The sequence below is a fragment of the Nicotiana tabacum genome, chromosome 15 (genome assembly GCF_000715075.1).
Source record: "Nicotiana tabacum cultivar K326 chromosome 15, ASM71507v2, whole genome shotgun sequence".
Classification (NCBI taxonomy): domain Eukaryota; kingdom Viridiplantae; phylum Streptophyta; class Magnoliopsida; order Solanales; family Solanaceae; genus Nicotiana; species Nicotiana tabacum.
In genome coordinates this window covers 123,683,753-123,709,171 of record NC_134094.1, presented here as the reverse complement: position 1 = coordinate 123,709,171, position 25,419 = coordinate 123,683,753, and positions in this window count along the sequence as shown.

Here is a 25,419-nt window from a genome sequence, read left to right as displayed (position 1 = left end):
CAGTTGAAATGTAGTAAAGGCAACTCCGCTCATCTCCATAATGCCCATGGTGCGGAGAATACGGTGACAATTTTCTAGAAATTCTTGGGCATCCTCTGTAGTTGTGCCACTGAAAGTTGGTGGATCGTATTTCTTAAACCTTTCAAGTCTCTTTTGTTCTTCTTCTAATGCCTCGAGCCTGACCTCAGGTCGAGCCGGAATAATAGGTTGTACCGGTACTACACCCGGAACCTGATCAACGTGAACCTGCTGCTCTGGAGTTGTGATAGGAGTCTGAGCTACTCCCCCACTCTGCTAAATGTTTGGTTTAACAGAGATCAATCCCGCCTGAGTTAATGTACCAAACATACTCAGGAACTGTGCCAAATTCTCCTGAAGCCCGGGGGTAACAACAGGTGCTTCTGGTACTTGTCCCCCAACTGGAGCTACTGGTGGCTCCTCAACTATTGTTCTGACAGGTGCTCTAGTCATAGCGCGTGCCCTTCCTCGGCCTCTACCTCGGCTCCGACCTCTTGCAGTCCTAGCAGTATGTGCGGATGCCTGCTCAGCTAACCCAATAGCACGTGTCCTCACCATCTGTGAGAGAATGGAGATACAAAGGTTAAAATTCCAAATTCAACAAATTCCGCATGACAGGAATGAAAGAAATAGAAATTTCCTAACAGTTTTGTAGCCTCTCGAAGATAAGTACAGACGTCTTCGTACCGATCTGCAAGACTCTACTAGACTCGTTCGTGGCTCGTAGAACCTATGAACCTAGAGCTCTTATACCAACTTGTCACGACCCAAAATCCTACCACAGGCGTCTTGATGGCACATAGTATCTAAGACTAGGTAAGTCAATTTCAATTACATTTTGAAGCTTCTTTTTTTTTTTTGAAAATAACAGTGGAAATAATTATAATATACAACCTCTCAAGACTGGTAGTACTGAGTCATGAACTCTAACTGAATACGTAGAATGATCACGAGGGCCGAATATATAATATTGTTTCATTACAAGTTAACAGTACAATGAAAAGAAAAGACTCCAAGGGACTGTGATGACCAAGAAGCTCTACCTTGAATCCTTACGATCCCGCTTTTACTCTGCTCAAGTCCGTTATCTTCAATACCTGGCTCTGCACAAAAATGTGCAGAAGTGTAGTATGAGTATGCCACGGTCGGTACCCAGTAAGTATCAAGACTAACTTCAATAGAGTAGAGACGAGGTACGGTCAAGACACTCACTAGTCTAATAACCTGTGCAATATAATATACAAGATAATAGGAAACAAATAACAACAGGGCAACATGAAACAACCAGTGATATGCACAACAGACAACAAGAATACCATTAATATGGCTCAACAATTAATAAGTACAATTACACACAATTAAATCAAGTCCTTCAACTAAATGTCTTTCCCATATAGTTCTTCCAAATAATTCTCTTTCAAATATAATTTTTTCAAATAATTATTTTTCATATATAATTCTTTCAATAAATCTTTTCAAATATAATGTCCTCAAATAAATATCTTTCAAATACAGTTCTTTCATATAATACTTTCTAAGTAAAAATCCTTCCAAATAAATATTTTGAATATAATTCTTTCAATTAAAAAGTCACCATGTGACACCTCATTTCATAATCATAAAAATACGGGTCTCAGCCCATTTTCATATTTTTCATAAACACGGGTCTCAGCCCATTTTTCATGTTTCCACGGCACCTTGTGCCCATAATTAAATCATCATATTTTCCCGGCACCTCGTGCCCTCATTTCATATCACAACTGCACGGACAACTCACGTGCCAAATATCATTATCATTTCATCACAACACCTCGTGCCCACATTTCATATCTCAACTGCACGGACAATTCACGTGCCAAATATCCTCATTATTTACTCACGGCACCTCGTGCCCACATTTCATTTTATAATCCACCTGGCCATAGCCACAAGCTCTCAATTTCAATATAAATCAGATTGTTATCAATTTACCAACAACAAGACAAATTGCACAGGGTATAAAAATAAACACAAGAAAATCACAACATCACATGAAAATCATCACCACCACAACCCCACATCATCACATATCGTCCCTTACAATAGCCACCATTATCGCTCCTATTACCACCCTTATCGTTCCTATAGCCACCATTATCGCTCCGTCCAGACAATATCAATGGCCACCCTTATCGCTCCTATTGCCACCCTTATCACTCTTATAGCCACCTTTATCGCTCCGCCCAGACAATATTCCAACAAACACAACAACAGTGAAATACTACCCTTATAACCATATAATATCAACGGTGAAATGCCACCCTTATCTCCCCAAAATAATAACTCACACAACATAACAATTTACACGAAAAATTATCACAGCAACATAACATAAATCAATTCATATCGCAATTGGCCCAATTGCCACAACCAAATTCCAAAGCTACAACCAAGTCAATTAATTTTACAATAAATAGCCAAAAGCTCCACACAATGTGTACAACACCCAAAAATAATCAATAGAGATAGAAATTACTCAACATAAAGCAAAGTCTTCATAAAAATCAAATTTTCAATAATTATATAAACACCTCTTTTTAAGCTCATTTAATTAATTATTTACAGAGGGAAAATCTATAATGAAATTAAATTTCAAAAATTATCAAACCAACAAATTCACGGAATTACATAAATAATCAAGTAACAATCACATCAAATTGTCATATAACAACAGATTCAACAACAACAAGGATTTAGGCACGACAATTAGATGATTACATATGTACCAACAATTACCCAATTTACAATACAATATGCTCAGGACTTTAACTCAATAAAATTTACACATATAAGCCGAGTACGTACTTGTCACCTCGCGTACACGGCTTTTCACATTTCACAAATGGCACATATGACTCGATGCCTAAGGGGTAATTTTTCCACTCGAGGTTAAGCAAGACACTTACCTTTTTGAAGTTAGGCCGATATTCCAAAATAGCCTTCTTGCTTGAATTGACCTCCGGATAGCTCAAATCTATCCAAATTAATTATATAACTTCATTAAAATTCACCGGAAACAATTCCGAATAATAATACGTCGACTTAAAAATTTATTCCATAAAGTCAACCAAAGTCAACACGGGGCCCGCCCTTCGGAACCCAATATAATTTTTACGAAATCGGAACACCCATTCCGATACGAGTTCAACCATACCAATTTTATCGAATTCTAATAACATATCGACCTCCAAATCTTAAATTTAAACCAAGAGGGTTTTCTAAAATTTTCAACCCAATTTACTAATTTATTGATAAAAATAATAATAGATTCATGTAATTTAACCAAAATCAAGTTAGGAATTCTTACCCCCAATGTTTTCCTTGAAAAACTCTCGAAATATCGCCTCACCCGAGCTTCCTTGGTCCAAAAATGGAAGAATGACACGAATTTAGACTTTATTCTACTGCCGAGGGGTTTGTTCTTCGCGTTCACGAAGAACAAATTCTTCAAAAGTTATTTTCAAATTCTTCTCAGACAGCCACTAGTATAATGGTCATAATTGTTTGTACAAAACTCCAAATGCTGAATGGTTTGACTTTCTGAAAATTAGACTCCAAGAGATATAACTTTTATTTGTTTCTCATCTCCCAATTCCTTATAGATTACGAGATATAAGCTTCCAAAGACAGCCCTATGCAACAGAGATTTTCAAACTCTTCCCGGACAGCTTATAGTATATCCACCATACCTCTTTGTACACAACTCCAAATAACAAATGGTTTACATTTATGAACACTAGACACAAAGGGCTACAACTTTTATTTTTTGATCATCTCCAAATTCCTTATAGATTGCGAGATATCATACTTTAAAATCAGACGACAAACAGCACAATTTCCTTCGCGAACGCGAAGAACAAAGTTCTAACAGCAATTTCCTTCTTCGCGAACGCAAGAGTCTCCTCGCGAACGCGAAGAACAACACCAGAACCAGCAACCAACAGCATCAAAACACCCAAACTTGATCCGGAACCACCCCGAATCAAACTCGAGGCCCCCGGGACCCCGTCCAATCGTACCAACCAGTCCCAATACATAACATGAACCTGCTCGAGGCCTCAAATCACATCAAACAACATCAAAGCCACGAATCATACCCCAATTCAAGCCTAATGAACTTTAAAATTTTAAATTCTATATCTTGTGCCGAAACACATCAAACCAATCTGGAATGACTTCAAATTTTGCAGGCAAGTCCCAAATAACATAACGTAGTTGTTCCAACTCTCGGAATCGCATTCCGACCCCGATAGCAAAAAGTCAACCCTCCAGTCAAACTTCCCAAAAAATTGACTTTCACCATTTTAAGCCTAAATTGGTTGTAGACCTCAGATTCACAGTCCGGACATGCTCCTAAGTCCAAAATCACCTAACGGAGCTAACGGAACCGACAAAACTCTGTTCCGGAGTCGTCTTCACATATTTCTAACTACGGTAAAAATTCTAAGACTTAGGCTTCCATCTCAGGGACTAAGTGTCCCAAATCTCTCCGAATCATCCATAAATCAAACTCGGCCACACACGCGGGTCATAATACATATTGTGAGACTTCTCGAGACCTTAAGTCACTGAACGAGGCGTAAATTCTTAAAACGACAAGTCGGGTCGTTATATGGTTAAAGGCTATCCAAGAAAATGAATGAAGATTTATTTTATTGTCCTAAAGAAAATAAGGCAATTCTTAAAACAAATGTAGTTTTCTAGATAAGGACTGCTTAATAAACCATGTTCCTAGAAGTAAATTAATTTTACAGGAACTAGGCAAAGAAATACCTAGATGTACAAGAACATAAAAAAAAAACCAAACATTGTAATTGACGTTCCATTACATTTAAGTAGTGGGAAAACGTTAATTGGCAGAATAAGTCTTTATCGAGTGGGAGTAATATTTGAACAGTGAACATTATAGTAAGAAGTTGTTAATATTTCAATACTGTAAAGTAATGAAGGTAATATCAGTAGTACTTCGTCGTAGTGGGAGAATACTAAGGAAAATCATAGTTTGATCTACACTCTTGGGATAGTTTCAGTAACAGGATCCCTGAAGAGTTTAATACCAAACTAGATAGGTACGACAAAGCACTACTGGACAAAGATTGCATGAGAAATAATTTGGTAAGATTCTTTAACAAAACCTTATTTGGTGAAGACTTTTAATAGTCATGTAAAAGAATGCCTGAGAAAGTTGTAGATGCACTGTTATGAGTCTAAGTGGGAGGGGCGTATACTATTAATCATGCATTAGAATATAGTATATTCTAATAATTGTCATGGTTAAAAGTCTAAGTAGGGGATTGTTGGGATATATACCATTAACAATGAGTTTGGTTTAGATATAGTATTTATTATGAAATAATTGTTTATTCGGTTTTAATAAAGTTTTAAATAGATCATATATTAGTCGGTGTCATTTGCTTACATAGTAGATGATTTAGTGTATAGAGTTTAGCTTATATACAGAAGATTAAATTATTGGTTGTTATAAGTATAAAGTTTGAGTTCACAATCTAATGATGGAATTGGACAAACCATATGGATGATTGTAGCGCAAGAGTAAATATAATTTATATTAATTATGTGAATGGTTTAATTCCAACTTCTTATGCTAGTACATTTTGTATGTATTGAATGGACCAAGTAGAGATAAGTATTTTATACTGACTTAATAAAATAAACTCTCTAGCCATTAAATATACTTATACTCTTAATCTTGATATAATCTTTATCATGATATAATTATTATTAGCTGTGTATATTATTATTGTTTTGATTTATTAAAAGGCGAGATTCTTTCGTGGGTCAATATGCCTGGTAAATTGGATAATAATAATGTACATTGGCGAAATAATAGTTAGTTGATGGAATCCATGTCTCAGTTTAGAGATTGATGATACACCTTTATGAAAGCTAATAAGTTTTCATGTGTAAATCCGGTCGGTGGATTTTGTATCTGACACATGAAATACGTTAAGCGAAAGTCTAAAGAAAATAATCAATAAATTAAATCGTCAGTAATGTAATTTGATTGATTAGTAACTGAATCTTGACATGGGGAGTTAAATAAGATTTAATGGATGAATTTCGAAATTGAATAACAGCCTGTTTGTATGGTTGTTACCTATTGTATTGTATCGTATTGGTACTTGAAATGCGATATTTATTTTGATTGTTAATTAAATTTTATTGTATCGTATCGTTAAATTCGTCGTTACGTAACAACAAAATGTGTCACTTTATGTAACGACCGATTTGGTGTGGTCGCGTCGTTATCTTGTCTCTTTCTCTCATCTCACCCTTCATTATTATTAAATAATTTTATTTTATCATTTACCCTACCTTTTTATATTATAATTTTACCCGTATTATAATTATAATATTGCAAGTTTATTCTTCATATTGATGGTGCGTGATATCATAAAACAGCGGCAAACGATTCAATCTATCCAAACATTGTATTCATCAAACGATACAGTACAATACAATACGATACATTATTAAACGATATGTAACAACTATCCAAACAAGCTGTAAGGAGTGCAATTACGAATTTTTAGTGGAATAATTCGTAATTAATTATGATGGATATTAATTTCAAAAATTACATATTAATTCCATTTTCCTAGAATAACTTAGGTTGTTACTGATATTAATTCAAGGTGACCGAAATTTCAGCCAATATTTTTCTAGAAATTTCGCCCACACGAAATTGCTATTCAGATATTATTTAGTAACATAGTATAAGACCATGGAACGTTCGGAGATCGTGATCGTGCGGCTGGTGAAGATTTCATTGAGTTGCAGTGGAATTGGATGCTCACGTGATAGAGAAACTTTGTTCACGCTTCAAGAGGTAACCCGTGAAATCCCGTTTATACTAATTATCTAGATTACATGTGATTTTGATACTGGAAGTGCTTGCGCTCCTTATAATAATCCATTAGATTTCTCTTTCTTTGCCGCCAAAGTTTGCTTTTGGTTTGAACAAGTTTGGATATTTCTCCCGGTTTCGACCTCGGGTTCTGCCGTAACCTTATTTATGTAAATCGCCAACGACAAGAATCATTTCACTGTTAACGTTGATCGAGATTCAAATTAGCTTTGGAACGATACCAAAAGATGTGAACATTGTTTAACAATAGCAAACACCACCGTAAACACTGACAACAGCAACAAAAGCATCTTTAGCAATTAAATACACGACTGTATACGGTAAAACCGGGCCTACCCCTTGCGTGAAGACTGGAATGTGATAGATTAAGGTTCGACCTTGAACCCATACCGAATTGAGGTCCGAGGTTACACCATCAAAGCTCGAGCCTCCGGGACCGAACAAAATCTAGATCGAGGGAAATTTGCTGAGCCGGATAACAGAAAGACGAAATACTCGCGATCGAGCATAGATCACAGCTGAGATCTCGACATGTATCAAGGATAGGCCAATTAATTGGCCAATCATGAGATTTCTTACTTCATTTAGAATTGTACCAAAAGTAGGACTCCCCTACTATGTAAAGAGGCTCTGATAATTTGTAAAACACTTCACATTTACGCAATACAAAGCAACACAATAACTTTTTCTAGCTTTCATTATCTTGTTACTCTGTTCTTATATCAGTTGAAACTTCTCTTGGTTCAAGGATGATCGAACTCGAGGTCCAAGGCTATTCGATTCGTTCGGTTTGCATTTATTTCTTTAATCGTCATTTTCAATATTAATATATATTCTCTTAATTTGTGCCAAGTGATATCACGTATCCTTAAAACAGCGTATAAATTTAATTGTTATCCGTTTTTAGGGTAAACAGTTTGGCACCCACCGTGAGGCTAAGGATAATAGTGATTGTCTGGTACTAACTTTCGTAACACACACTATTTTAAACTTGTTCTTGTGAGTATCTTTGATTCCAATATCAAAATGTTAAACTCTCAAGCAGCACCCGTACACATGGACAATGACTTTGGTCACCATAACGAGAATGACAACATAGCACCAGGGAACACGTTCCTACAGTTGGCCTCAATGGAGTTCCGGCTGTAGATCTAGTCGACGTCAACTCGCATGTAGCCATCAATGCAAATTTGGCCATCGATCCCGAGAGTAGCATCCGTAGGGATGTTCGATCGGCCGCTCAGAGCACACATGGCGGCGAAGAGAGCGGAATCAGCCTTCGGGTGATCTTCGAGATGTTGTAGGCTCAACAAGTCGCAATAGCACAACTCCAAAACCAGAACCATGCACCAAGCAGGGTCGAGCCCGAACCGTCCCAGGAAGTTGTTCACAGGGTCAAATCGGTGTCAAGGAAATCAAACGGAAATGAATCGGGGTCCGATCCCGCGATCTTGAAGATGATCGAGGAACTAACGAAGCGAGTTGAATAGAGGGAAAAGAAGATCGAAGCAAACGACAAGAAGGTGAAAACCTATAATTCTAGGGTTGATCAAATCCCGGGGGCACCACAATATTGAAGGGTTTGGATTCCAAAAGATTCGTACAAAATCCCTTCCCCCCGAGCGCGGCTCCCAAACCGATCCCCAAGAAGTTTTGCATGCCCAAGATTCCTAAGTATAATGGAACGACCGACCCCAACGAGCATGTCACCTCTTACACATGTGCAATTAAATGGAATGATCTAGAGGACAATGAGATCGAATTCGTGTTACTAAAAAATTCAGAGAGACCCTGTCAAAGGAAGCGATGATATGGTACCATAATTTACCACCTAACTCTATTGATTATTTTTCATGCTTGCAGATTCATTTGTAAAAGCACACGCCAGAGCCATAAAGGTCGAGACTAGGAAGTCAGACCTTTTTAAGGTAAAGCAGAAAGATAACGAGATGCTCAGAGAGTTTGTGTCTCGGTTCCAAATGGAATGAATGGACCTACCATCGGTCGCCGATGATTGGTCTGTTCAAGCTTTCACTTAAGGACTAAATGTACGAAGCTTAGTGGCTTCACAGCAGTTGAAGCAAAACTTGATTGAGTACCCGGTTTTTACGTGGGCCAATGTACATAATCAGTATTAATCTAAGATTAGAGTCGAAGATGACCAGCTGGGGGCTCCTTCTGGGTCCGTTTATCCTATCAGTCCCATTGACATAATCAAAAGGGACATCGATCGAGAACCAAGGTCGAACAAGGATCGATACCAGCAGTATAATGGAGATCGTAGGGGCACGGATGTGGGTGCAACCCTGTATGAGGTAAAAGGAGAAATGATCGAGGCCAGAGCTCTCGAGGGCTCATGAGCAAGAATGGTTTCGACAGGCATACCGGACCTAAAGAAGCACCACGATTGTCAGAATATAACTTCAATGTTAATGCATCCGCCATCGTATCGGCTATCAGACGCATCAAAGATACTAAATGGACTCAACCTCTATAGACTGATCCAGACCAGAGAAATCACAACCAAATATGCAAGTATCATGGCACTTATGGCCACAGAACGGAAGATTGCAGACAGTTAAGAGAATAAGTAGCCCGGTTATTCAACGACGGGTACCTTCGGGAGTTTCTGAGTGATCGAGCCAAGAATCATTTCAGAAACAGAGATTCCAACAAACAAAACGAGCAAGAAGAAGCTCAACACTTCATCCACATGATTGTCTTAGTGTTCAATGTTCCTCAAGGGCCAGTGTTAAAAAGCATTAAGGTCTCGATCACAAAGGAGAAACGAACTCGGGATTACATACCATATGGAACCTTATCCTTCAACGACGAGGATGCAGAAGGAATTATGCAGTGCCATAATGATGCACTAGTAATATCTGTACTCATAAATAAGACTCAAGTTAAACATGTGTTAATTGATCTAGGTAGTTCGGCCAACATCATTCCATCAAGGTTCGTAGAACAGCTCGGCCTACAGGACCAAGTTGTGCCCGCAGCCCGAGTGTTAAACAGATTCAACATGGCTTGTGAAACTACTAAGGGCGAAATAACTTTGCAAATGAACGTAGTCGGGACCATCCAAGAGACCAAGTTCCTTGTGAAATCGAGGGCGATATGAGGTATAACGCCCTGTTCGGGAGACCATGGATCCACAACATGAGGGCAGTTCCCTCGACCCTTCACCAGATTCTAAAATTCCCGACACTAGAGGGAATCAAAACAATCTACGGGGAGCAACCCACCACAAAGGAAATGTTTTCCATTGACGAAGTTATTCCAGTGTTGGCACTCTCATCGGCGAAGGGGTCAAATTCGAAGAGAAAACAAGAGGCCAAAAAGCAATCACAGACGCCGGCCTCGACCCAACTAGAGAAGCAGGGGACTGATGAAGATGATGATTATAGGGTCCCTCGATTCTTCATAGTCCCTGATGACTCCAACGCTACCAAATCAACGGTCGAAGAGCTGGACAAGTCATACTAATCGAACATCTGCCCGAACGAAAGGTATACCTGGGCACGGGGTTAACTCCTGAGCTCAGGAAAAAACTTATTCAATTTCTTATAGCTAACATGGATTGTTTTGATTGGTCCCATCTCGACATGACAGGGATCCCACCAAAAATCACCACCCACAAACTAACCTTGGACCCGAAGTTCCATCCGGTGAAGCAGAAAAGAAGACCCCAGTCCGAGATCAAGCATGCCTTCATCAAAGACGAGGTAACCAAGCTTCTTAAAATAGGGTCCATCCGGGAAGGAAGTAAAATACCCCGAATGGTTAGAAAACATAGTAGTAGTCCCTAAGAAAGGGAATAAACTTAGAATGTGTGTAGATTATAAAGATTTAAATAAAGCATGCCCCAAGGATTCTTTTACTTTTCCTAATATCAATCGCATGATCGATGCCACGGCCGGCCAAGAGACCCTCAGTTTTCTCGATGCCTATTTCGGGTACAACCAAAAACAAATGGACCCGGATGATCAGGAAAAGACCTCGTTCATCACTAAATATGGTACCTACTACTATAACGTAATACCATTTGGATTAAAAAATATTGATGCCACTTATCAACGTCTAGTAAACCGGATGTTCGAAGAACAAATAGGGAAATCTATGGAAGTTTACATTGATGATATGTTAGTTAAGTCCCTGCGAGCATAGGACCATTTGAAGCATTTGCAGGAAACCTTCAATATATTGATGAAATACAACATGAAATTGAACCCGAAAAATGCACGTTCGGGGTCGGGTCAGGCAAATTTCTCGGATTCATGATATCCAACCGAGGAATCGAGATCAACCCGACAAGATCAAAGCTATTGAGGACATCACGGTAGTAGACAACGTAAAGGTCGTGCAGAGGTTAACCGGGCGCATAGCCACCCTGACGCAATTCATCTCGACATCCTCCGATAAAAGCCATAGATTTTTCTCGTTGTTGAAGAAGAAAAATAACTACACATGGACTCCGGAATGCCAGCAGGCCTTGGAAGAGCTTAAACGATACTTATCGAGCCCGCCACTACTTCGTACGCCGAGGGCAGACAAACATATGTACTTATATTTAGCAGTATCAGAGATAGCAGTAAGTGGAGTCCTAGTCCGGGAAGAACAAGGTACACAATTTTCAATTTATTATGTTAGCCGGACCTTGGGCGAGGCCGAAACTAGATCTCGCCACCTAGAAAAATTGGCGATCTCTTTGATAAGAGCCTCTAGAAAATTAAAATCGTACTTTCAATGTCACCCTATAAGTGTTGTAACAACTTATCCGTTGCGAAATATTGTGCACAAAACCGAGCTTTCGGGATGCTTGGCCAAATGGGCCATAGAAATCAGTGGGTATGATATTGAATATCGACCCCGAACAGCCATTGGCAGACTTCGTGGCTGACTTCACACCGGCCCTAATACCCAAGATCGAACGAGAGTTGTTCGTAAACTCGGGTACATCCTTGGGAATCTGGACCCTCTTTACGGATGGTGCATCGAATATAAAGGGGTCCGGACTCGGCATAGTACTAAAACTGCCCATAGGCAACGTGATTAGACAATCTATTAGAACTGCAAAATTGACTAACAGTGAGGCCAAATATGAGGCCATGATTGCAGGTCTCGAACTAGCCAAAGGATTGGGAGCAGAGGTGATCAAAGCCAAATGCGACTCCCCCTTATGGTGAATCGGGTTAACGGAACCTTTGAAGTTAGAGAAGAACGAATGCAAAGATACCTAGATAAGTTATAAGTAACTTTACATCGATTTAAGGAATAAACTTTGCAACACGTGCCTCAAGATAAAAATAAGGTTGATGCCTTCGCAAACTTAGGGTCATCAGTCGAGGATAACGAGCTCAATTCGGGGGCTATCGTGCAACTCATGAGGTCACTAGTTGAAGAAGGCCATGCCGATATAAACTCCACAAACTTGACCTATGATTGGAGAAATAAATATATGGAGTATTTAAAGACCGAAAAACTTCCCTCAAATCCAAAAGAATCGATGGCCCTAAGCATGAAGGCAGCACGATTCACCTTGTCCGAAGACGGAACCTTGTTCAGAAGAACGCTCCACTAGCGATATGTCTGGGACCGGAGATACCGAGTATTTTCTGAGGGAAGTTCACGAGGGAACTTGCAAAAATATTCCAGTGTCAAATCATTGGTTCAAAAGGTAATTAGAGTCGGCTATTACTGGATCGACATAGAAAAAGACGCAAAAAATTTTGTTCGAAAATGTGGCAAATGCCAAAGACATGCACCGATGATTCACTAACTCGAGGAACTACTCCATTCACTCTTGTCACCATGGCCATTCATGAAGTGGGAAATGGACATTGTTGGCCCTCTTCCACGGGCACCAGGTAAAGCTCAATTTATTTTATTTATGACTGGTTATTTTTCTAAGTGGGTTGAAGCATGATCAGGACCAAACCTACACCACTATAGAGTGGCGAGGATGGTCGATGTAGTTTTACCCAACAAGGTCGGGATCGATTTCCACAGGGAGTTAATTTGGCTTGGAATTGGGTATCTAACTAATCTAGATGTGCGTGTTGTTCCTAATTGCACTTTCAAACATTGTTGCGATTGATTTTATTCTAATTTTATACTATTGTATGCTAAGTGTAAGCTAAGTACAATATTTTTGGTGAAAGTTTTCAAGTGTTAAAAGGCACTAGGGAAGTGACTTTCACCTAGGTGAGTATCTAATAGGTATCAAGAATCTAGGAAAGCCTTGTTATGATTGGGGTTGTGATATAACCATCACACATAAGTGCTCAATCTATACCTCTCGGTAGTTTGAGTGACTTTACCCGATTTGGCTTTCTCAAGATCAAATGGGTGTTCATACAATAAAAGTGCAATTGGCTCAAGGCGGGTATTACTATCTCTAGATTTAACCCTTTAATTGGGGCTATCAATCTCTTGAGTTCACCCCAGTTCCTTGTTATCCTAATTTTCCTAGACTTAGTCTCTCTTTCTCAAGAAGAGCCTAAGTCATAAAAGCAGGAGTCAGTGTTTACAACCACTAATTCTACAATTTTAGCATGAATTAGGCTAAATATCACTAAACTTTGATCATCATAAGGATCGTCTTGATTGTAACCACTACCACTTTGCTCATATTGATCTTGATTGTTTTGCACTTGTTGACCACGTTGTCTCCTCTTGTTAGCCATGACATTTACCCCTTCCATGGCATTTACTTGCTTTGTCCCTTGAACTTGCTGAAGTTGGGCCTTTGCTAACTAATTCATAGTAGTTGTCAACTCGGCTATGGCTTGTCCGTGATCATGAAGTTCCTTGTGAAGATGGATGATATTAGGGTCACCCTGAGGAACATTTGCATGACTCTGCCAAGCTGAGGATGTGTCAGCCATCTCATCAAGTATGTCACAAGCATCGGCATAAGGCATTTTCATAAAATTTCCCCCAGCTAGTTGATTCACCACACACTGGTTGGTCGTGTTGATGCCCCTATAGAATGTCTGTTGAATCATTGCTTCAGTTATATCATTGTTTGGGCATTCCTTAACCATTGTCCGGTATCGCTCCCAGATTTCATGTAGGGGTTCATTAGGTTCTTGTTTAAAGGCTAAGATCTCATCCCTCAACGCTGCCATATGACCCGGTGAGAAAAACTAGGCTATAAACTTTTCTGCCAACTCATCCCACGTGTGTATGGAGTGGTTGGCTAGCCTCTCGAGCCAGTCCAAAGCGTTCCCTCTAAGTGAAAATGGGAAGAGTCTCAATCTCAGAGCATCCTCTGACACGTTCTTCTGCTTGCTCACCCAGCATGTGTCTACAAAACCCTTTAGATGCTTGTATGCGTTCTGATGAGGAGCTCCAGTGAAGAAGCCTCTTTGCTCCAATAGGGTCAGCATGACATTTGTAATTTGAAAATTTTCCGCCCAAATTCGGGGCGGGACAATTGCACTTGCTTAACCTTCATTGGGTAGCACCCGGTGTGCTGCCCGTGGAGGAGGTGGAGGAGGGTTTGGAATGTTGTCATTAGCCTGGCGGCCTCTTCTTTGGACTTGAGGTTCTAGATTAACCTCATCCTCACCGTTGTCATCTACCTCCTCCCCCGGAAGAACATGTCCAAGAGCATCATTATGAGCAATTTGGTACCTAAAGCGATTAATACACAAAAGTTAGAAAAACAAAAGGAAAGAAAAACAAGACACACAAATAGTTAGATAGATAGGCAACACCGTCTAACTCCCCGGCAACGGCGCCAAAAAGTGATTGGGGCCAAACCTACACCGCTATAGAGTGGCGAGGATGGTCGATGCAGTTTTACCCAACAAGGTCGGGATCGATTTCCACAGGGAGTTAATTTGGCTTGGAATTGGGTATCTAACTAATCTAGATGTGCGTATTATTCCTAATTGCACTTTCAAACATTGTTGCGATTGATTCTATTCTAATTATATACTATTATATGCTAAGTGTAAGCTAAGTAACATATTTTTGGTGAAAGTTTTTAAGTGTTAAAAGGCACTAGGGAAGTGACTTCCACCTAGGTGAGTATCTAATGGGTATCAAGAATCTTGGAAAAACTTGTTATAATTAGGGTTATGATATAACCATCATACATAAGTGCTCGCTCTATACCTCTCGGTAGTTTGAGTGACTTTACCCGATTTGGCTTTCTCAAGCTCAAACGGGTGTTCATACAATACAAGTGCAATTGGCTCAAGGCGGGTATTACTATCTCTACGCTTAACCCTTTAATTGGGGCTATCAATCTCTTGAGTTCACCCTAATTCCTTGTTATCCTAATTTTCCTAGACTTAGTCCCTCTTTCTCAAAAAGAGCCTACGTCATAAAGACATGAGTCAGTGTTTGCAACCACTAATTCAACAATTTTAGCATGAATTATGCTAAATATCACTAACCCATAAACAATTAAGCCCTAAAATTCAAGACCCATTAAATACTCATACTAGGGTTGGGTCACAACCCTAGCTATGGGGTCTAGCTACTCATAATAATGGCATAAATCAAATATAAAGATGAAATATAAGCCATAATATTAAAGTGCAAGATGAAAATCTAAAGTTTGAAGGTTAAACTACTCTAAAATTGCCCAAAAAGGGAAAAAGCAGTCGTTCACGTGCTCTGCTAAAAAAAACTTAACCTAGAATTGATAAAAGGATCTATTTATACTAGGCTGAAATTTTCGAACAAAAATGCCCATGCGGAAGGATTCGCGGACACGTAATTCTGACCGCGTCCGCGCTTGAGCTTTCACGGTCGCGTAATGATGAGCGCGATCCGCGTTTCTTCAATACTGGGCTTGGATTGGGATTATTTTCGTGGACCGCATAATTTCAACCACATCCGAGTGTGCTTCCATCGCGGTTGCATAATTTGGACGTGGACCGTGTTCTTCAGTTAAGCCTGGCCTGTAGGGTCTCTAAACCTCAAGATGCGCTCTCAGCGGAATTCCCTTCGCATCCGCGCCAAAGATTTCGCGGCCGCGCCTTTCCAACGCGGTCAGCGGTGATTTTAGTACTCAAAGCAGCTTCTCCGAATCTACTTTCACGGACCGTGTAATAATGGCCGCCTCAGCGGTGGTCCTTACGCGGCCAGGCTTTTCTGCCGCTCTCAGCGCTCCAGTCTCAGCCTTGGATTCATGCAGGTTTGACTCCTTCATGAGTTGATTATGGCTTCTTTGCCTCATTTTGACCAAACCCTGCAAGCAAGCACATTAAGTTAGTTTTCGTGAATACCTTTATGCATTTTTGACCCAAAACCTAAGCAAAAGAGAGCAAATAATAGGCTAAAACCCCTAGCTATCAAAGCACAGGCCTTCGAGAAGGTTAGGGAGAAGGAAGTCATCGACTTCATTTGGTACCACATCATATGTCGGTTCGGGATGTCATCCGAAATTGTGTGTGATAATGGGAAACAGTTTATCGGCAACAAAGTAGCCAAATTTCTCGAAGATCATAAGATCAAAAGAATCCTATCAACACCTTATCATCCTAGCAGGAACAGGCAAGCCGAATCGACTAACAAAAACATCATCCAAAATCTTAAGAAGAGGCTAACTGACACCAAATGAAAGTGGAAGGAAATTCTTCCCGAAGTTCTTTAGGCATACCGCACAACCTTGAAATCTAGTACCGGGGCTACCCCATTCTCATTGGTTTATGGCGCCAAAGCTCTAATACCGGTCGAAGTCGGAGAGCTGAGTATCAGGTTCAGATATGCCACAAAGTAATCAAATGACGAGGCCATGAATACGAGCCTGGAACTATTAGATGAAAGGCGTGAAGTCGTCCTCGTCCAATTAGCCACCCAAAAATAACGGATCGAGAGATACTACAATCAAAGAGCCAATCTTCGATATTTTAATGTCGGAGACTTAATGCTAAGGAAATTCACCCTCAACACCCGAAATCTGAACGAATGGAAATTGGGTCCGAATTGGGAAGGACCGTACCAAATTCTCGAGGTCACCAGGAAATGGTCCTACAAGCTCAGAACGATGAATGGAGAACAACTACCGAGCAATTGGAATATATCTCACCTAAAAGGGTATTAGTGCTAACGTACGACCCCATTTCATTTCCTTTTTATTTCAGACTAACACTTGCAGGTGGTCAACGAGAAATGACAATAGATTTTTCGGCAAACGGCACGAAGTCTTTAGGTCTGAAAGCACGTGTTGCACTCTTTTTCCCTTAGACCGGGTTTTGTCCCAAATGGGATTTTCGGAAAGGTTTTTAACTAGGCAACACTGAATCGTTCTAACTTGGAATTAAGCCCGATTACGAATTAGCACCGAAGATCAATTCAACAATATCTGAGGTTCATATGCAATCAACCTCGAATACCGGGGGCTACCCTTGGATATGCATTATCTTCGAATATCAACTTTAGCAAGGAAATTACTTCATAAACGAATGGTCTCGATAGATAGTATTTATTGTAAGGGCCAAACGGTCAAAACGAACCGTGCCCACTTAGATTGCTCGATCCCTGGCATAAAACATGTACGCATGTATGACTGTTTTGATCGAGAATAAAGAGAAGTACTTTCCTTGCAATCATCTTATGTTATAAATTTTTCCTCTTTGCATCCCTTAAAGAGCTTCGTACTTTCGAAAATAATGAGCCCAAGGGCAATAGATAACCGGTATGCGAATGACCACTCCCTCACTCGGGGACTTCCGTCCAACTCAAACAGCCCAAGTTACCGGGCCTCTGGGGAAAAAGACTTATTAGGAAACTCCCCAGTTTGTAAAGGTCACGGCCACCCCACTTGGTGTAACACCCGAGACTTTAGACAAAGTCTCACATCGGCAAAACAAATGAGGGATGTTGGGTATATATGTTAACAAGCCTTAGACCTTAGTTACTCATTTTAAACCCGTGAGGGCCTAGATCCAGAGCGGACAATATCACTAGCGGGATGGGCTGTTACACTCGGGGAGTGTTATCTCGGGCAAGCCCGAATAACTTGGGAAAACAAGCAGAATGGGAAGCTCCTGAACTAAAAGGCTATGGCTAAATTAACACGGCTCAGAGACGTCCAAAATCCGTAACAAAAACTAGGCCTTTGAAAAAGAAAACTTTTCACAACTGGTTCTAAAGGCTACCCTCGACAAACTATAATTTGAGTTACTTACTTCTGGAGAAAGTTCTCGGTAACAATGAACCCCAGAGATGCCTCAAAATAAAATAATGTAAAGGCAGGGTTTGTCCGAACTTACACAACCTAAGTTATTTTATGCTAAGGCATTCCGACCTTTGTGAATACAAGTAATAAAGCAAAGGAAAAATTTGAGATCTAAAGGGGAATAAAGCCTTATATATATAATAATTATTTTTTACAAAGGCCAGAATGGCCTAGTAAAAAAATTTACAATGGTCAAAACAACTTTAAAAAGATGCAAAAGAAAGCAAAAAATATAAAGGCCTAAGTGGCCTGGTATTCATCGGAGGTAGCATCTCCATCCTCGGGATCTTTCCCGTCTTCGGACTCGCTTAAGCTCTCGGAATCTTCCTTAGGAAAGGCTAGCTTACGGGCCCTGGCTTCCTCTGCTTTGGCATTCTCGATTTCGGCCAGGACATCGAAGCCCTGAGCATGAACTCCCTCGAGGGCTTCCCTTCGAGCTTGCCATCTTGCATGATCCACCATGCTCTTGGCCTTCGCCTGGATGGCCTCGACATTGACCTTGAACTGGCCACTTTAGCATCGGCTTTGGTGTTGGCCACGGCTACCTCAAATATGGCCACTTCGAGTTCATTGGCCAAGTTTGCCTTATCAGAAATAGCCAAGTCCAATTGAGATTGAAGCTCCTCAATTTTCTTGACCTGCACCGAGGCCTTCTCTTTTGCAGCTTGGAGTTGGGTCTCGGCCGACTCTAGTTGTGCTTGGATAGTTTCCTTTTTCGAGGCTAAGATGTACATATTCTTCTTGACTTCTTCAGCCTCGACTTGTATCACATCTACCTATGTCTTAGGTTGCCTGGTCTATTCGAGCCTCTGCAAGATTGGATCATTAGTTACTATCTCTTATTCATCTTCACTATCGTGAAGCACTCAAAATACCTGCTCGGCCATCTCGACATGCTCACTCTGAGCTGCTTCTAAATCGGCCTGAAGCTTCTCACTCAGAAGCTTGTAAGTGTCGCCCTTCCCGGTGAGTTCCCGGACCTCAGCCTCGTGCTCTTCCCGGATTCGGAAGAAAGCCTCATGATGCAACACCGAAGCCTGCAAGCACGAAGAAAGATGTTAGAATTATTTACAACTTCAAGTTTAAAATAAATAATGAAGTGGCCCTTGAACTTACACGATTCAAATCATGTTGGGCCTCGTTAAATAGGCAAGGCGCCTCTACCGCATTCAACACGGCCTGGTTTTCCTCGGTCACCAAGCATCTAAGGTAGCTTGCAACCCCCACGGGGGCAGAGAAGACTCGGGCATCTTTTAGGACAGAAAAATTTGTCGACCGCCTGCGGGCGGGGTTAACGCTTGGGTACGGGAATTGATCAACCAGTTTTTGGCTCGAGGAAGACCTAGTACCACCCGATTACGGTACCTTATTTGGCACCGGCAAGTCACCAAGTCCGGCGATATCTTCCAAAGTGGTGGACTCAAATCCGTCTAAGAAGTCGTGGATGTTTGTCACCCCTTGAGGCCCATCATAAGAAAGACTTTCTAACATACTGGCCTCACGAATCATGGCGTCCGAAATATGAGGGGATCTGGAAATATCGATCACTCCTAGCTCATCCCTCGGGACATCTTCCGCAGCTCGAGAAGCGTCATCCCCGGTCTATTTCTCGACCCTCTCGGGGACTTCAGTCACTGCCTCTTCTACGACCTCCATGGCTCGAGGTATCTCAGAGTCGCGTCTTACTTGGGCCACCAGCTCAGATTTTTATGCTTCTTCCTCGGACTCGTCCCTTAACCGATTGAATGAGTCCGATGAGAGTTCTTGGGCCCCAGCTATTTTGGGCTTGTGCGCCAGCCGCTTCCTCAGTCTCTTCTTTTCAGAGTCCGAGGTAATCGGGGCTTTTCTTTTCCCCTTCTCTTTGACCTATTTCGGAACAGGGGGATCAGCATATGTATCATCATCGATTGATGGAGGCCTCATCTCGACGTCCTTTGGTTAGCCTGTGAAACAAAAGCATAACAAATCAGGGACTAAGGACAAAAAGAAATAACATCATATGTATCAGGGAAAACTCTTACCATGATTATGGGCCTCCCATCGACCCTTCGATAGTTCCATCCAAGCCCGCTCAGAGTACGACCTCTGTGACACAAGGCCCTCAACTCATTCCTTAAGTTTTGGAATTGGGTTCAGCATATGGATCACAGTTGCGACTCCAAAAACATCAATGAAGAAAAAGATAAGCGGGAAAACAATGAGATTAAACCTTCAAAGCGAAGTACTACTTACGTTTCATGGTCCATTTCTCAGGAAATGGCATGTCTCCAGCAGGGATCAGGTCCGAAGTTTTTACTCGAACAAATTGGCCCATCGAACCTCGGTCCCGATATTCGTCTATTCTATAGAATGGGACCCTACTGGCCCGGCGAGCAAGCTTGATCAGCCCCCCTCGATAGAGTCGTGGACTATAGAGGCGCATAAGGTGGTCGAGGGTAAAGGGACATCCCTAGATTTTGCTTACGAAATCGGAGGAGAATCACTATTCTCTAGAAGGAGGGGTGGATCTGGCCGAGAGTCACATCATACCTCTTGCAAAAGGCAATAATGATAGGGTCTAAGGGACCCAACATGAAGGGGTAAATGTAAATACTTAGAAAACCCTCCACGTGGGTAGTGATCAATTCCTCGGGCGAAGGAACCACCACATGCTTATTGACCCAGTTGCAGTCCTCTTTAACCTTGGTGAGGAGGTCTTCGGTGATTGTGCATATATACCTCGTTACCGGTTCACATCAGCTCGGTACCAAGGAGGTCTTTTCAACCTTAAAATCAGTAACAGTAGGTTACCCTGTTGGAACGAATTCCTCAGGGCGAGATTCCGCCGGCGGGTCGTGATGAAGAAGCGGCCTCCTTTTGAAGTACGGTCTTAGAAGTTTTCGCTATTAAAGAACAGGAGAAAAGAGAAATAAGATGGTATGCGGTTTGATGAAAGTTCAAGAAATTTTGGTGAAAGAGTTGTAAAGCAAAGGGATTTTTGAAGAAAAACTCCATCGGTTCGTTCGGAAATCATGGTAGTCTTTTCATCGAGATTGTTGGGAACGAAAATGTGCCTGGGGTTAAGACTTCCCTCAGTTGGTTTGGGTGGCATAGCCAAGTAAGAATAGGAGGAGCTTTGAACGTAAAAGTTTGAATAAGGAAAAGGTAGGATACTTATAGCTTGCTGGTGACGGTTCAGAACCGTTAGTGGTCGACCAGCGACTGACACGCATTTAATGCCTTGGTAACTGGACCGGCGGGACGTTTCGGTATCCATTTCTCACTTATGTCATAGTCGGGTTCGTCGCTTACATCATCGCCCATTGAGGAGGGATATGGAAGTTCATATCGTTTCTCGTCACCTTCTCTCCGAGAAACGAGGGGACTATCTGTATACGGTAAAATCGGGCCCACCCCTTTAGTGAACTGATCGAGACTAGAATGTGATAGATTAAGGTTCGACCTTGAACCCCTACCGAATTGAGGTCCGAGGTTACACCGTTAAAGTTCGATACCCCAGGACCGAACAAAATCGAGATCGAGAGAAATTTGCTGAGCCGGATAACAGAAAGACGAAATATCTGCAATCGAGCGTAGATCACGGCGGAGATCTCGGCATGTATTAAGGATAGGCCGATTAATTAGTCAATCATGAGATTTCTTACTTCATTTAGAACTGTACCAAGAGTAGGACCCCCTTACTATATGCAGGGGTCTGATCATTTGTAAAACACATCACATTTACGCAATACAAAGCAATACACTATCTTTTTCTAGCTTTCATTATCTTGTTACTCTATTCTTATATCAGTTGAAATTTCTCTTGGTTCAAGGGTTATCGAACTCGAGGGCCAAGGCTATTCGATTCATTTGGATTGCATTTATTTCTTTTATCGTCAATTTCAATATGAATATATATTCTCATAATTTGTGTGAAGTGATATCACGTATCCTTAAAATCGCGTATAAATTCAATTGTTATCCATTTTTATGGTAAACAACGACTTATAGCCTGTTTGGCCAAGCTTCTTTTGAGGCAAAAGCACTTTTTTAGTCAAAAGTGCTTTTTTCTAAAATTAAGGTATTTGGCCAAGTTTTTGAAAGGAAAAAAAGTATTTTTGAGGAGAATCATAAGCAATTTTGGAAAAGCAATTTTTTGAAAAGCACTTTCGAGAAAAATACACTTAGAAGCAGCTTTTTAAAGCTTGGGCAAATACTAATTGCTGCTCAGAAGTGCTTTTCAAATTAATTAGCCAAACACAAATTGTTTCTCACCAAAAGTATTTTTGAGAAACACACTTTTGGGAAAAAACGCTTCTCAAAATAAGCTGATTTTTGTAGCTTGGCCAAACGGGCTATTATTTTATAAAATTTAATTAATTTTTGGCCCGCGGGCCGGCCAAGGTGCAGCCTCGATTAAGTCTCAAGGGCAAGCATGCTGACTTGGGTCGGGCTTATAAGCCTAAGTTTTAAATTGGCAAAAAAAATCCCAACCCAACTCTACCCAAGTAGCGGGCTGGGTTGGACTGGCCTCACGGGCCAAGCCCATTTTGACGACTCTATTTCGAGAGAGATTAAAAAATAGCCAGATTTACAAGTGATCATTCAAAAATAGCCACAATTTCAAAAGTAATCAAAATTTATCCATTTTTCATGTAAAGATAAATCTGAACGAAAACACTGTTCAAAATTCGGAAAATATTCCAGCATAATATACTAGAGTTCCAGTATAATATACCAGTCCAGCATAATATGCTGGAAGTTCATACAGAGGTACTCCAATCTCCAGTATATTATGCTGGAACTTTCCGCGTGTTGGAGTGGAAGTTCATACACAGGTGCACCGATCTCCAGTATATTATGCTAGACCGGTCCATATTACAGTAAAATAGTGGCTATTTTTCAATGACTTTGCAAACGCTGGCTATTTTTAAATGACCAGTCCGAAGACTGGATAGGCCGGGCTATTTTTACCTCTATTTCTCTCAATGCCTCTCCGAACTGCAGTATCTAGAAACCACAGTTGCAAGTTTAAGGCTCATATATTCTCTCGGAATAACAAAATTTGTCATATACTTCAAGATGGCCGAGTTGGTCTAAGGCGCCAGTTTCAGGTACTGGTCGTAAAGGGCATGTGTTCAAATCCCATTCCTTTTTTTCTTTTTTCGTTTTTGGCGGTTGTTTTTCTGAACATTATAAGCTTTTGGTTATAAGAGAAGTTACAAGGTTTTGTGTTTATTTGATCAAATCCTTCAATCATGATTGTAACTTCTAAACAAGAAAAGTCTTTGGGGATCGGGTGTTTCTCGTTAAGATCAAATTTCATTAAAAATTATGGAGTAATATAGTTTAGCAAATTGAATATTAAGTTGAAAACATCTCACCCAAAATTAGAACATATATAATGTATTTTTTTCTTGTATAATAACTGGAATGACAATATTACGTAATCAGAATAAGCGTTTGTCGCAGCATATCTAGAGTAAATTTTATAGAATGTGGATAGAAATTGTAGAACTTATTATGAAGAGAACAACATAACCAAATGTTAACATCTCACCCAAAATCAGAACATATATAATGCATTTTTTTCTTGTATAATAACTGGAATGACAATATTACGTAATCAGAATAAGCGTTTGTCGCAGCATATCTAGAGTAAATTTTATAGAATGTGGATAGAAATTGTAGAACTTATTATGAAGAGAACAACATAACCAAATGTTAAAATGAAGAAGAATGAATAGAGGCACCAAAGGAATGATCAACAAACTTTTAATTTACTAAAACTAGCTTTCTTTTTCGGAAGTGTAAAATACATCCTACACACTCATTATAATTATGTGTTCCCAGATTCTTGGCCTTTTCAAATATTCTTTAGTAAGAAATTCGTGTTCAGAAGCTATTTTATTCTTTAGTCAAATATTCTCCAACACTACCAATAGACAAATCGTGGCAGATAGGTCAGGTTATACAAAACTCAGCAATGAGAGCACTTTCTGCTAAACTCAGCAATTTCAATTACGCATGTCCCCTCTGTCTAGCACCATTTCTGCAACAATAAAAAGGCTATAAGCTAAACTATAGACACTGGTGCATTTAATTACTATAAAAGATTCTTCTCCAAACAGAAAAGGGTGACAAAATGAGTGGTTATTCCTGTGCCGAAAGCAAGGGAATGGTTTTCTAATAAGGAAAAATGATAATTATACTCGTGTATTAGGTAAAATATGTTATGGCACGTGGCCGCCCAAGAAAGGGACACGTGGAATTCAAGACGGGGAAGGCTGAAAATCGGGCGCAGCTATTTCGTTTAGCACCGGAAGGGATAACGTTCACAAAGACATTAAATGTTCTGTGCCCAGCAATATTTAATAAGGAATATTCTGCGGCATTAAAAGCAACGGACCGTTACAGAGAATTTGACATTTATGTTTACCGTTATATCTTCATCAATACTCCTCATAATTGACATTAAAGAAAGTCACGGCCCTAGTACCTTCTTCATAGCTATAAATAATAAGCTCAGCGATCATTGTAAAGGACACGATTTTTCTGGCTAAACTTACATTGTATTATGTACAAAGCTTAAGATAATCTTATTTTTTTGATTATTGAATTCATCATTGATGTGTTCGGAAACTCTTTTCCCGGAACTATTATCTCTATTGTTCCATCTATAGTTCAAGGCTAAGTATTATACATTTCTTCAATTATTATATTATTTAAGGATCAAATTAGTTCATTTGTCTAGAAACCACGTATAAATTCAATTGTACTATTTTACGGGAAAACAACTAGTACATGAGATTTAGACAACATTATGTTTCAACTTCATAAGCATTCAACAATTAATCAAGTAGGGCATTGTTCCTCATTTTTTACCACAATTACCATAAACAATCAAGAAGAGTAGCTCAGTAATAGCTCCCATACAAAATCCATATATGTTGAAAATACACCAGTGCATTATGTTAAAAGCCTTGGCAATGGCGGTTGCAGCTCAGTTACAGTCGAGCAGCTACGATCGTGAAGGAGGGAGAAAGGGAGAGAATGAAGCCACCGACTCTGTGAAACTTAGAGAATGAAAATCTCATGCCATTTCAATGAGAATACAGAGTATATATACACAGCTACAGTACTAACTACCTTCTTAACTAATATTTAACAACCTAAATAACTTCTTAGCAACTAACTCTACTCCTTTAACTTAACTCTAGTATAGTCAGCTTGCTTAACCATAGTCAACACTCCCCCTCAAGCTAATAGTCAAATACAAATCCTTTACCCC